The sequence below is a fragment of the Nicotiana tabacum genome, chromosome 22 (genome assembly GCF_000715075.1).
Source record: "Nicotiana tabacum cultivar K326 chromosome 22, ASM71507v2, whole genome shotgun sequence".
Classification (NCBI taxonomy): Eukaryota; Viridiplantae; Streptophyta; class Magnoliopsida; order Solanales; family Solanaceae; genus Nicotiana; species Nicotiana tabacum.
This window is the reverse complement of record NC_134101.1, coordinates 18,625,983-18,640,678: the sequence shown is the minus strand read 5'-3', so window position 1 is coordinate 18,640,678 and position 14,696 is coordinate 18,625,983.

Here is a 14,696-nt window from a genome sequence, read left to right as displayed (position 1 = left end):
CTCCTCGCGCACTGCGTCATTAATTGTGGAGTTGAATTTACGTCTGACCTATCTCACTGGGGAGTGGAATGGGTCGACATTTAATTTGTGTGTTGCGATTTCCTTTGGGATGCCCAGCATATCTACATGGCTGAAAGCAAACAAATCTGCGTTAGCTGTTAAGAATTGACTGAATTTAGCTGGTTCGTGAAGCTTGCAACCGATATAGGCCTTCTTGATGTAGTCGTTGAGATCCAATTGAATGGGGTCGAGGTCTTCTATGGTCAACCCAGCGGCTTCGACCATGTTAGGGTCCTTGATGACGTCCTATATCTCCTCTTGATCTGACCTAGACCCTGTTGATTTCTATGCCTCTATTTCTTATTCTTTTCTCTGTTGGGTGGCCATGCTGTCTAAGGTAATGCTATAGCATTCCCGTGATGTGCGTTTTTCTCCACGTATGCTGAAAATCCTCCATGGAGTTGAGAATTTAATAACTTGGTATAAGCTGGAGGGGACGACTTTCATGGGATGTATCCATGGTCATCCTATTGTACGTAGTGTCCTGGTCCATGATGTGGAACGTTATCTCTAGAGTTACGTCGTCGTCCAAAATGGGAAGTGTAATTTCCCCGGATATCCGTTCAACTGCATTATTAAAACCAGTTAGCATGATGCAGCACGACACTATCTTGTCTTCGAGTCTTATTTGGGCAAGTACTCGGGGATGGATAGTGCACGCGCCGCTATCATCATCTACCATAATGCATTTAACATCAATATCTAAAATTCGTAACGTAATGACGAGGGCGTCATTATGAGGAAAAATCAAACCGTCAGCATCAACTTGTCGAAGATGATACTTTCTTCAAGTTCGGTGTACCGTTCGTGAGTGATAGATCGATTGAGTTTGTCGGTATTGGTGAACTTCATGTTGTTGATAGAGGCATCATCACCACCGCCGATAATCATGTTAATGGTGCGAGCTGGTAAGGTCACCTTTGGCGGCCCTTAGTGTTCACGTCCTCTGGCGAAATTGGTTCTTCCCCTGTCGCTTAGCAACTCTTTCAGGTGCCCTTATCGCAACATGTTTATAATTTCTTGCCTGAGGGCGATGCAATCTTCAGTTGTGTTCCCTCATTTCTGGTGGAACTCACAGAGGGCGTCGGACTTCCTGGTGTTCGGGTCCGATCTTATCTTCGGCAGCCATTTCACTTTTGGTCCGAGCTTCTCCAGGGCGTAGACTATCTTTGTAGGTGACATACAAAAATTGTGAGTAGATAATAAGGGAGGCATACCTATTTCGTTCCGATGAGTTTCTGTCCTTGGCCTGGATGGGCCTTCTTCGTGGCGGGAGGAGGCGCATCGGCCATCCTGATATACGGTTGATGTTATTCCCTGTTAGGTCGCGGAAATGGATAATCTCTTATGGTGCCGTCTCTTCGATATTTTCTAGATTCAGCTTGTACTGAGGTTAGTCGATGAGTTGGCCTATTGAGATCGTCCTCATCTGCACGGACCTTGGCACAATAAACATTGTGGATTTCGTCCAAAGTGGTTGGGGGATATTTCATCAACCGACTCAACAATTTTCTGGTTGCTCTCGAACCATCTCTACTCAGCCCGTTCTGAAAGGCTGCGACCGCCATCCCTTCGGATACGTTTGGTAGAGTCATCCTTACTCGGTTGAACCGAGCGAGGAAGTCCCATAGCCCATCTCCCAAGGACAGCCTGTGTAATGACTCAACTTGTTATTTTGAGAATTTATGTCCCGTTCAGCGACTGAAGGTCCTGAGAAGCTTCGTAATGTGTATTATGACTTGTGTGTGGTCGAGTTTGGTTTTCGGATGATACGAGATTAAATTGAAAGAACAATTCTTATTTTTGAAGCTTAAGTGAAAAGAGTTGATCGGAGTTTGACTTTTGAGAAAACGACTCCAAAATAGAATTTTTATGATTTCAACAGCTTCGTATGGTGATTTCGGACTTAGGCATATGTCCGGATTTGGATTTGGAGATCCATAGGACAATTTGACACATTTCGGCGAAAATTGGAAAAGTTAGAGTTTGGAAATATTTATAAGTTTGATCGAAGGTTGACTTCATTGATAACGGGTTCAGATTTCGATTCCGAAAATTGTAACAGCTCCATTACGTCATTTATGACCTGTGCAAAATTTGAAGTCATTCTGAATTGATTTGATACGTTTCGGCGCAAATTATAGAAATTGGAAGATTTGAAAAATCATAATTTGATTCGAGGCGCAATTCATAATTTCAGCGTTATTTGATGTAATTTGAAACTTCGAGCAGGTCCGTGTTGTGTTACGAGACTTATTGGTATATTCGGACGAAGCCCCGAGTGGCTCGGATGAGTTTCAGACGGGGTTCAGATCGTTTGAAAGTTGGTTGGAGTTACTAGAATTTGGTTGCTGGTGAAATCGCTTCTGCGGAAGCTTGATCGCAGAAGCGAGGCAGCTCCTCGCATAAGCGACTAGAAGGGAATCTAGGCAGAGGCTGATAGAGAAGGCCACAGAAGCGACAACTTGTGCGCAGAAGCGCATTCCAGCACGCAGAAGCAGAAGTTGGCAGCTTGGTGGTTTCTCACATAAGCGAAATTTCTTTCGCATTTGCGATATCGCAGGTGCAGCGACAATGCTCGCAGAAGCAGATTCAGCGCAGAAGCGTGATTTTTCTCGCAAAAGTAAGCTCACAGGTACGACAAATCTGTCCGCAGGTGCGAAACTGGACAGAAACTTAAGGAGCAAAAATGGTCATTTTCTTCATTTCGTTTTGGAGTTTGAAGCTCGGTTGTGGGCGATTTTTGGAGGAGTTCTTCACGAATTTGACTTGGGTAAGTGTCCTATATACGAAAATGATTATATTTTATAAATCTATGGTTATATCCATCAATTATTAGTGAAACAATTGGAAGAAAAAGGGATTTCAGCAATATCTTTCAAAAATGAAAATTGTAGATTTGGAGAACAATGTTATTGGAATTTGATAAAATTGGTATGGTTGAGCTCGTATCGGAATGGGTGTTCAGATTTCGTAAATTTTCGTTGGGTTCCGAGATGCGGGCCCCGGGTTGACTTTTAATGTGAAATTTTAAGTCAATATTTTATTATCCGAAATTGTTTCCGATAAATCTTAATAAAGTTATATATTTTATTTGGCTAGATTTGAGCTGCCCTGAGGTCATTTCATGCAAGAAGGCTATTTTGGAATATCAGCCTAAATTCAAAAAGGTAAGTATCTTGCCTAACCTTGAGTGGGAAAAATACTCCTTAGGCATTGAGTCTTATATGAAAATTGTGTGATTAAAAGCCGTGTACGCGAGGTGACGAGTATGTACTTGGATTATATGTGTAAATTATATCGGTTAAAATTCTTATACACCCTTATGTATTAAATTAGAAATTGTTGGCACTTGTTAAATCTTTTATTTGCTATGTCGCATTCTTTGTCGAGTTGCTCCTAAATGCTTATTTGGAATTATTACTATATTGTCCATTCGTGAGCATTTTTATTGTTAAGATGCCGTGTTTGTGGAATTTATTTCATTATTGATTTTTTTCATCTGCAATTAATTAAAGGGAAATTTAGTTAATAAGAAGCATAAATTATTTACCTAAAGTTGTGATTAAAGGATGTTGTTTTCCTTGCTGAATTACTTTTCAAGTTTATTGTTATTATTAGGAATTTTATAAATATTGTGTGTGGACTTGGGCTATTTGCTATGAAGTTAATTGATTTTGTCTCACCTTTGGAATTTGTTGTGGCCTACGGACAACTTGTGATATGAATTGCTTGTGTTGTGTTGTGTTGTTGTGATAATATTCTGCGTAAATTATTTTGTGATTTGAGTTATTATTATGCAGACATAAGGGTTGCATTTCACTGTTGTTATGTGTGTTGGAGTATTGTCTAGGAGGAGAGATAAGGGTGGCTATTATACGGAGCGATAAGGGAGGATATTATAAGGAGAGATAAGGGTGGCTATATGAGCGATAAGGGTGGCTATTGATATTGTCAGGGTGGAGGGATAACAGTAGCTATTATATGGAGTGATACGGGTGGCTATAAGTTAGACAGGGGTGGCTAATGGCAGGGATGATATTTGATGATGTGGGGATATTGTGTTGGTAATTTTTATATGATGATATGGGGTATTGTACTAGTGATTTTCATGCGATGTTATGACTTTCCTTATGTTTATTTTTATATCTTGCACAACTTATCTTGTTGTTTCGGTAAACTTGATAATAGTCTGATCCATGTTGAAACTGTGAGCCTGTGGCTACTGCCGGGAGGATTTTATTATTGGCACGTGGGGTTTCCATGCAGTTATTATAGAAATATAATGATTTTTATATTGGCACGTGAGTTGTCCTGCAGTTGTGATATGAGATGTGGTCACGGGTACCGTGAGTAGATGATGATTTTATTATTGGCACGTGAGTTATCCGTGCGGTTACGATAAAAATATGTGCACGAGATATCGTGAAAATATGAAAGTGGGCTGAGACCCGTGTTACAAAAAGATGAAAGTGGGTCGAGACCCGTATTTTATGATTATGAAATAAGGTGTCACAATGTGACTTTTATTTGAATGATTTATATTCTAAAGATTTCTAATTGAAAGATTTATATTCGAAAGATTTTTATTTAAAAAACTTATATTTGAAAGACGTATATTTGAAGGACTTGATTAATTGGTTGTACTTGTGTTCCTTATTCGTTTGAGCAATATTTATGGTGTTCTTGTTGCCTTGATTTTCATATCCTTGTTGTCGTCACAGCTATTTGTCTTCTATTACTTTTGTACATTACTATATTGCACAGGTTAATTGACTAGTGAGTGTCTTGACTGTACCTCGTCACTACTCAACCGAGGTTAGGCTTGATACATACCGGGCACCGATTGTGGTGTACTCATATTATACTCCTACACATTTTTTTGCAGAGCCAGGTATTAGAGATATCCGAATCGGATAGAGTTAGAGTGTGATCGTAAGGATTCAAGGTAGACCTACTTGGTCGTCGCAGTCCCTTGGAGTCCTTCCATTTTATTGTACTGTCACTTCTTATTTAAACAGTATTGTATATTTGATCCTGGAGATCATTTCATATATTCAGTTAGAGTTCGTGACTCAGTATTACCAGTCTTGGGAGGTTGTTATATTTGTTTTCTGCTTTTGGTTTCGACACTTGTATTAAATTATTTACTATAAAAAAAGCTTGAATTGTAATTATAACTGGCTCACCTAGTCCTAGAGACTAAGTGTCATCACGACGCCTGTGATGAGATTTTGGGTCATGACAAGTTGGTATCACAACCCTAGGTTCATAGGTTGTACGAGTCGCGAACGAGTTTAGTAGAGTCTTGCGGATCGGTACGGAGACGTCTGTACTTATCTTTGAGAGGCTACGAAATTATTAGGAAAATTTCACTTCTTTCATTCCAGTTATGCGAAATTTATTGATTTCAGAGTTTGAGCCTTTGTACCTCTATTCTCTCACAGATGGTGTGGACACGCCCTACCAGATCAGCTGGATAGACACTTGCGCCCCCTGCTAGAGCCATGAGAGGTCGGGGCCGAGGTAGAGGCTGAGGAAGGGCACGTATCGCATCTAAAGCACCTGTCAGAGCAGTAGTTGAGGAGCCACCAGTATCTCCAGTTAGGGGACAGGTACCGGAGGCGCCTGTTGTTACCCCCCAGACTTTAGCGTAGTTCTTGAGCATGTTTGGTACATTGGCTCAGGCGGTATTGATCTTTGTTGCACCAGCTACTTCGCAGATTAGAAGAGGAACTCAAACTCCCACCGCCCGTGCTTCAGAGCAGCGAGTTCATATTGGTCAGATTCCGGGTGTGGTGCCGGCACGGCCTGTTATTCTTGTTCAGCCTGAGGTTAGGCCAGGGGCATCAGAAGAGGAACAGAAGAGACTTGGGAGGTTTAAGAGGTATAGTCCACCTACTTTTAGTGGCACAGCTACCGAGGATGCCCAGGGATTTCTAGAAAAGTGTTACCGTATTCCCCGTACCATGGGTATTGTGGAAGTGAACGAAGTTGCCTTTACTATATTTCAGCTGTCAGGAGCAGTGTGTCAGTGATGGCAGGTCTATGAGTTGGGCAAACAACCCGATGCTGCACCACCTACTTAGCCTCAGTTTTCAGAGATTTGTTTTAAAGAGTTTGTTCCCCAGACTCTCTGAGATGTGTGGCGCACAGAGTTTGAACGGTTGCGTCAGGGCACCATGATGGTGTCAGAATATGCCATCAGGTTCAGTGAGTTAGCCCTTCATGCACCTACTTTGGTTCATACCATTAGAGAGTGAGTCCGCAGATTCATTGAGGGGCTCAATTATGATCTTAAAATATGCATGGCTCGAGAGTTGCAGATTGATACTCCATTTTATCAAGTAGTGGAGATTGCAAGGAGGATTGAGCATTTTCGAGGTGAGGAAAGGAAGTCTAAGGAGGCCAAAACGTCTCGAAACTCTGGAGGGTTTAGTGGATTTTACTCTTCAGCTATGACCCATTATGGTAGAGGTTCGAGCAGTCGGCCACCTCAATACGCACATCAGATTACTCGGGGTTCTCCAATAAGTTCTTATAGTGCACCACTGACACGAGATTCTTACAGTGGTTATTCCAATTATTCGGCACATACTTAGTACGAGCAGCTGCGACCGCAGAGGAGTTGTTATGAGTGGTGATACTAGGCACATCATGAGAGATTATCCCAGGCTTGGGAGAGGCAGATTTCATCAGGGCACTCAGGCTGCGGGCCCCATTTCAGTTACTACTCCACATGCATATCTAATTAGGGGTGGAGGACAGACGTGGCCCGTTGATATATTTTCCATGGTATAGTTGAGGCCGCTACACTAGATGGTGTCGTTACATGTATGATCTTTATTTTTTATAAAGGAATATTTTCTTAACTCGATTCGGTTCTGTGTATCGAAACGAGTCCATACTTCACTTTTGGGTAAGCTTCGTAATCATGTACTCTGCTTATGTGTTTATCCCTGTTGGGAGATTTGATGGTGTTAGCCCATATCTATCATTTTTATTTTGTACACTATTGAGGGCTATGAGTCCAAAAGTGAATTTCTATTACTCACTACAGTGAGTTTTGATGTAAATTCGGGATAGTTTGATTAAAATTGGTGAATTTGATTGTCCTACTGGTATGGGGGTTCATTATGTGTTGTGAAAATTAGTTATCGGAATTTATTAAAAGAAGAAAGAGAAATGGAAAGTTTCAGTTAGCACTATGTGCATAATACTTGTGATCAGAGCTAAGGATGGAATCCTTGCTTGTTAATGTGAATTGATACATTTGAACTGGGCTACGTGCCGCGGTGGAAGTTATATCAGGATGAGATCCTTGTGGTTAAATTCATATGTTTTAAATTCTCCTTTGTGAAATTTATTGGCATTATAGTACTAATAGGGAGTCATGCTTGTTAGGCTTAATATTTCTTTTATATATTTCTTTGTGTATATTTAGCCATAATTGTGTTGTGTTTATTGTGTTTTAGCCTACGAAGTATGTGCCCAGGTGGTGTTAAATGTGGCTTGATGATTCGGGTGAATATTACAAGGTTTTCATGTTCCTCAAATCGTTGTCAGTATTGCGAAGGTTTGAAACAATTCTTGAATTGAGATGAGGTTAATTGTCGGTGTTATAATTGATTATGGGCAGCTATTGGGGCCAGAGTAATTATTATGGGCCTATGTATGATATGTTACATTGTATGAATGCATCGTGCGAGTGTAGGCACGAGTGCTATAGCCGGTTGAGACTAATACCATGTGTTGATGTAAAAATCAGTCCTTTTAAAAATATTTGGAGTGTACGAAAATTTGGTCTTAAGGCTTGTAAGTGTAAACAGGAGAAATAATCTCAACTAAGATGGTGTTGTCGGACCCATGTTAATTTGCGGTGACGTAGAATCACCGGCGAGTAAATGTATGAAAAATACAATCAGTAATTTAAGGTTCTCAAAAAGATTCTTAGCATGTTCGAGAGGACGAACGTATGTTTAAGAGGGGGAAAATGTAACTACCTGACTTGTCATTTTGAGAATTTATGTCCCGTTCAGCGACCGAATGTCTCGAGTAGATTCGTAATATGTATTATGACTTGCGTGTGTGGTCGAGTTTGGTTTTCGGATGATAAGGGATTAAATTGAAAGAACAATTCTCATTTTTGAAGCTTAAGTGAAAAGTGTTTACCGGAGTTTGACTTTTGAGCAAACGACTCCAGAATGAAATTTTTATGATTTGAACAACTTCGTATGGTGATATTGGACTTAGGCGTATGTCCGAATTTGGAGTTGGAGGTCTGTAGGACAATTCGACGCATTTTGGCTAAAATTGGAAAAGTTGGAGTTTTGAAATATTTATAAGTTTGACCGAATGTTGACTTTATTGATAACGGATTTGTATTTCAATTCCGAAAATTGGAATAGCTCCATTACGTCATTTATGACTTGTGTACAAAATTTGAAATCATTTCGGATTGATTTGATACGTTTCGGCGTAAATTATAGAAGTTGGAAGATTTGAAAACTCATAATTCGATTCGAGGCACGATTCATAATTTCAGTATTGTTTGATATAATTTGAAACCTCGAGCAGGTCCGTGTTGTGTTACGGGACTTATTGGTATATTCAGACGAGGTCCCGGGTAGCTCGGATGAGTTTCGGATGGGGTTCAAATCGTTTGAACCTTAGATGGAGTTGCTGGAATTTAGTTGCTGGTGCAATCGCTTCTGCGAAAGCTTGATCGCAGAAGCGACTGGAAGGGAAGCTGGGTAGAGGCTGATGGAGAAGGCCGCATAAGCAGAAACTTGTACGCAGAAGCGCATTCCACCACGCAGAAGCGGAAGCTAGCAGCTTAGTGGTTTCTTACAAAAGTAAAATTTCTTTCGCACATGCGACATCGCAGGTGTGGCGATAGTGCTCGCAGAAGCGGAGGCAGCGCAGAAGCGTGATTTTTCTCGCAGAAGCAACAAATCTGTCCGCAGGTGCAAAACTGGACAGAAACTTAAGGACCAAAAATGGTCATTTCTTCATTTAGTTTTGGAGTTTGAAGCTCGGTTGTGGGCGATATTTTGAGGAGTTCTTCATGAATTTGAATTGGATAAGTGTCCTATATCCGAAAATGATTATATTTTATGAATCCATGGTTATATCCATCAATTATTAGTGAATCAATTAGAAGAAAAAGGGATTTTAGCAAAATCTTTCAAAAACAAAAAATGTAGATTTGGAGAACGATTTGTTATTGATATTTGATAAAATTGGTATGGTTGAGTTCGCATCGAAATGGGTGTTCGAATTTCATAAATTTTTATTGTGTTCCGAGATGCGGTCCCCGGGTTGACCTTTAGTTTGACTTTTAATGTGAAATTTTAAGTCAACGTTTTATTATCCGAAATTATTTCCGATAAATTTTAATGAAGTTATATAATTTATTTGGATAGATTTGAGATGTCCGGTGGTGATTTCACGCAAAAATGCTATTTTGGAATATCAACCTAAATTCAGAAAAGATAAGAATCTTGCCTAACTTTGAGCGGGGAAAATACCCCTTAGGCATTGAGTCTTATGTGAAAATTATGTGATTGAAAACTGTGTACACGAGGTGACGAGTACGTACTTGGCTTATATGTATAAATTATATCGGTTAAAATTCTTATACACCCTTATGTATTAAATTAGAAATTGTTGGCACTTATTAAATCTTTTATTCGTCATGTCGCATTTTTTACATGCCGAGTTGCTCCTAAATATTTATTTGGAATTATTACTATATTGTCTATTTGTGAGCACTTTTATTGTTAAGCTGTCGTGTTTGTGGAATTTATTTCATTATTGATTTTTCTTATATGCAAATAATTAAAGGGAAATTTAGTTAATAAGAAGCATAAACTATTTACCTGAAGTTGTGATTAAAGGATGTTGTTTTCCTTGCTGAATTACTTTTCAATTTTATTGTTATTATTAGGAATTTCATAAATGTTGTTTGGTCTTGGGCTATTTGCTGTGAAGTTAATTGATTTCGTCGCACCTTTGGAATTGGTTGTGGCTTATGGGCAACTTGTGATATGAATTGTTTGTGTTGTGTTGTTGTGATAATATTTTGTGTAAATTATTGTGTGATTTGAGTTATTATTATGCGGACATAAGGGTGGTATTTCACTATTATTATGTGTGTTGGAGTATTGTCTAGGAGGAGAGATAAGGGTGGCTATTATACAGAGCGATAAGGGAGGCTATTATAAGGAGAGATAAGGGTGGCTATAGGAGCGATACGGGTGGCTATTGATATTGTCAGGGTGGAGGGATAAGGGTGGCTATTATATGGAGTGATACGGGTAGCTATAGGAGATATAAGGGTGGCTAATGTCAGGGATGATATTTGATGATGTTGGGTTATTGTGTTGGTGATTTTTATATGATGATGTGGGGTTATTGTGCTGGTGATTTTCATGTGATGTTGTGATTTTTTTTGTGTTTATTTTTATATCTTGTGCAACTTGTGTTGTTGTTTCGGTAAACTTGATAATAATCTGATCCATGTTGAAATTGTGAGCATGTGGCTATTGCCGGGCGGATTTTATTATTGGCACGTGAGTTGTCCATGCGGTTACGATAGTAATATAGGCATGAGGTGCCGCAGAAATATAATGATTTTGATATTGGCACATGAACTGTTCATGCAGTTGTGATATGAGAAGTGGGCATGAGGTGTCATGATTAGATGATTAATTTATTATTGGCACGTGAGTTGTCCGTGCGGTTACGATAGAAATATGGGCACGAGGTGCCGTAAAAATATGAAAGTGGGCTGAGACCCGTGTTACGAAAATATGAAAGTGGATTGAGACCCGTATTTTATGATTACGAAATGAGATGTCACAGAGTGACTTTTATTTGAAAGATTTATATTCGAAAGATTTTTAATTGAAAGATTTATATTCGAAAGATTTTTATTTGAAAAACTTATATTTGAAAGACGTATATTTGAAGGACTTGAGTAATTGGTTGTACTTGTGTTCCTTATTCGCTTGAGCAATATTTATGGTGTTCTTGTTGACTTATTGTTCATATCCCTGATTGATCCTTGTTGTCGTCACAACTATTTATCTTTTATTATTTTTGTATATTACTATATTTCACAGATTAATTCACTAGTGAGTGTCTTGACTATACCTCGTCACTACTCCACTGAGGCTAGTCTTGATACTTTCGAGTACCGACTGTGATGTACTCATACTACACTCCTGCACATTTTTGTGCAGAGCCAGGTATTAGAGATATCGGACTCGGACAGAGTTAGAGTGTGATCGCAAGGATTCAAGGTAGAGCGACTTGGTCGTCGCAATCCCTTGGAGTCTTTTCATTTTATTGTACTGTCACTTTTTATTCAAACAATATTGTATATTCGATCCTGGAGATCATTTCATGTATTCAGTTAGAGTTTGTGACTCAATATTACCAGTCTTGGGAGGTTGTTATATTTGTTTTCCGCTTTTGGTTTGGATACTTGTATTAAATTATTTACTAAAAAAAATGGCTTGAATTGTAATTGTAACCGGCTTGCCTAGTCCTAGAGACTAAGTGACATCACAACGCCTGTGGTGGGATTTTGGGTCCTGGCAGCCTGACGGAAAATATGTCGTTTACTCTCGCATCGGCCTTCTTGGCTCCGGCATGGGCAGTTACAAATTTGTCGCCCATTTCTTCAAAGGTTTCAATAGAGCGGGCTGGTAGCTGTGAATACTACGTCAATGCTCCTCCCGTGAGGGATTCGCCAAAATTTTCTAGCAAAATAGTGGACATTTGTTCTTCGGCGAGGTCGTTGTCTTTCACGGCGGTGACATAATGAGTCACATGATCTTCAGGATCGGTCATGCCGTCGTATATCTTGAGGTAGGGCAGCATTTTGAAATCTTTGGTATGGCATGCAGGGTTGCAACGTCACTGCACAACTGCTCGACGAACCGGCCGGCGTCCCTTTTTGGCAGAAGCTTAGGAGCACCCGGTATCTTATCAACTCGTTCTTGGTGTTCTTTCATCTGGTCTCAGAGCGCCTTATTTTCATTTTCTATTTCTTCCATCCTTTGTAGAATGGCGGCTAGGGCGTTTTCACCTGCACTATCAATGGCATTGTGAGTTATACATGTCGTTGGAGGGAGGGGTTGGTTGCGCTGCTCGTCCGTTTGTTGTATCATGCAAGTCCTTGCGGTTTCTGCAGTTGTGTCTGGAGTGGGTTTGTTGAGGACGATTGTCAGCGTGTCAGTTAGCCACACCTCAAGGAGTTTTTTCACAGCTCGACGTGTCCCTTCCTCTGCAGGCGTGGAGGCTCATTTACCACATGATTTTGTTATGCTGCAGCGTGGAGATGGTGACCCATCTCGTCTTAGGGACACGCTAGGCGTCGTGTCCTCACCTGCCGTTTCACAGCTTTCCTTGATGACATTCATGAGGTTGGTTGGGAGGTCACTTGTTATCCTCATCATTTCTTCTCGGTTACCTGCTATGTAGGGTTTTGTATACAACAAAGAAAGGAGGTCTTGGTTTTGTTTTTTGACGTTAGCGACTTGTGCTAGTTGTAGATCTAGAGGAAACTAAAAGTTTAACTAAGAAATTCCCATAGACGGCGCCAAATTGTTTGACCAAAAAATATGGATCTTGGTTCAAATAATTAAATTTATGTGAACAAGGGTTGATCTTAGCTAACAATAATGTCCTTAGATAGGGTTGTTAGAAAAATAGTAAATGTCGCGTGGATCCGGTCAGACAGTGGCAATAATATGTAATAAATATTCTAGAAATCAGGAGCAATGATATAACGTTCAATAATAACAACAACAACAACCCAGTAAAATCTCACTAATGGGGTCTGGGGAGGGTAGTGTGTACGCAGACCTTACCCCTACCCCGAAGGAGTAGAGAGGTTGTTTCCAAAAGACCCTCGGCTCAAAAAAATAAAAAGACAAAAGGGGCAAAAAGGGAGACAATATTAGTATCACAACAACAATCATAGGATAAATAGGAACACCATAAAATCCAGAAGAAAGATGCAAAGTAAAGGGAGACAATATTAGTAAATATTAGTATCACCACAACAGTCATAAGAAAAATAGGAACATCATGAAATCTAGAAGAAAGATGTAAAGCAAAAGCGATAGCTAGTAAATAGGACCTGCACTGAAAAGCGAAATAGTAAACCACAACATTTTCACTAGTTATCTTATACAAAAACTCTACATGGCTAGTCCCACCATGTTACGAAGTAAGGCACGACTCAACTACCTCCTAACCTACAACCCTAATACTCGACCTCCACATCATCCTATCAAGTGTCATGTCCTCGGAAATATGGAGCCTCGCCATATCCTTCCTGATCACCTCTCCCCAATACTTCTTAGGTTGCCCTCAACCTCTTCTCGTGCCCTCCGTAACCAGCTGCTCACACCTCCGTACCGGAGCATCTGGGATTCTCCTCTGAACATGTCTGAACCATCTAATCCTCGCTTCCCGCATCTTGTCATCAATGGGAGCCACATGCACCTTCTCCTGAATATCATCACTCCTAATCTTATCTATCTTAGTGTGTCCGCACATCCACCGCAACATCCTCATTTCTGCTACTTTCATTTTCTAGATATGTGAGTTCTTAACGGGCCAACACTCAGCCCCATATATCATGGCCGGTCTAACCACCGCTTTATAAAACTTACCTTTGAGTATCAGTGGCACTCTCTTATCACACAGGACTCCAAATACTAATTTCCACTTCATCCATCCTACCCCAATACGGTGTGTGACATCCTCGTCGATCTCCCTCCCCCCTGGATAACCGAACCAAGGTACTTGAAGCTGCCTCTACTCGGGATGACCTGTGAATCAAGCCTCACATCCACGCCCACTTACCCTGGCTTAGCGCTGAACTTACACTCCAGGTATTCCGTCTTCATCCTGCTCAGCTTGAAACACTTAAACTCAAGAGCCTGTCTCCAAACCTCCAGCCTCTCATTAACACCGGCTCGTGACTCATCAATCAGAACTATGTCATCGGCGAATAGCATGCACCATGGCACATCCCCTTGAATATGGTGTGTTAACGCGTCCATCACTAGGGCGAATAAGAATGGACTGAGCGCAGAACCTTGGTGTAACCCCATTATAACAGGAAAATGCTCAGAGTCGCCTCCTTATGTCCTAACCCGAGTCTTAGCCCCATTATACATGTCCTTAATCGCCATAATGTAGGGAACCGACACACCTTTGGCCTCCAGGCATCTCTAGAGAATTTTTCTAGGAACCTTGTCATACGCTTTCTCTAGGTCAATAAACACCATGTGCAGATCCTTCTTCCTCTCTCTGTATAGTTCCACCAACCTTCTAAGTGTATAGCTTTTGTAGTCGAACGACCCGGCATGAACCCGAACTGGTTGTCGGATACAGACACTGTCATCCTCACCCTCGCTTCAACCACCCTCTCCCACACTTTCATGGTATGACTCAGTAATTTGATACCCCTATAATTGTTACAACTCTGGATATCACCTTTGTTCTTATACAATGGAACCACCGTACTCCACCTCCACTCATCCGGCATCCTTTTCCCCTTAAAAATAATATTAAACAACCTAGTCAACCACTCCAAACCTGTTCTCCCCACA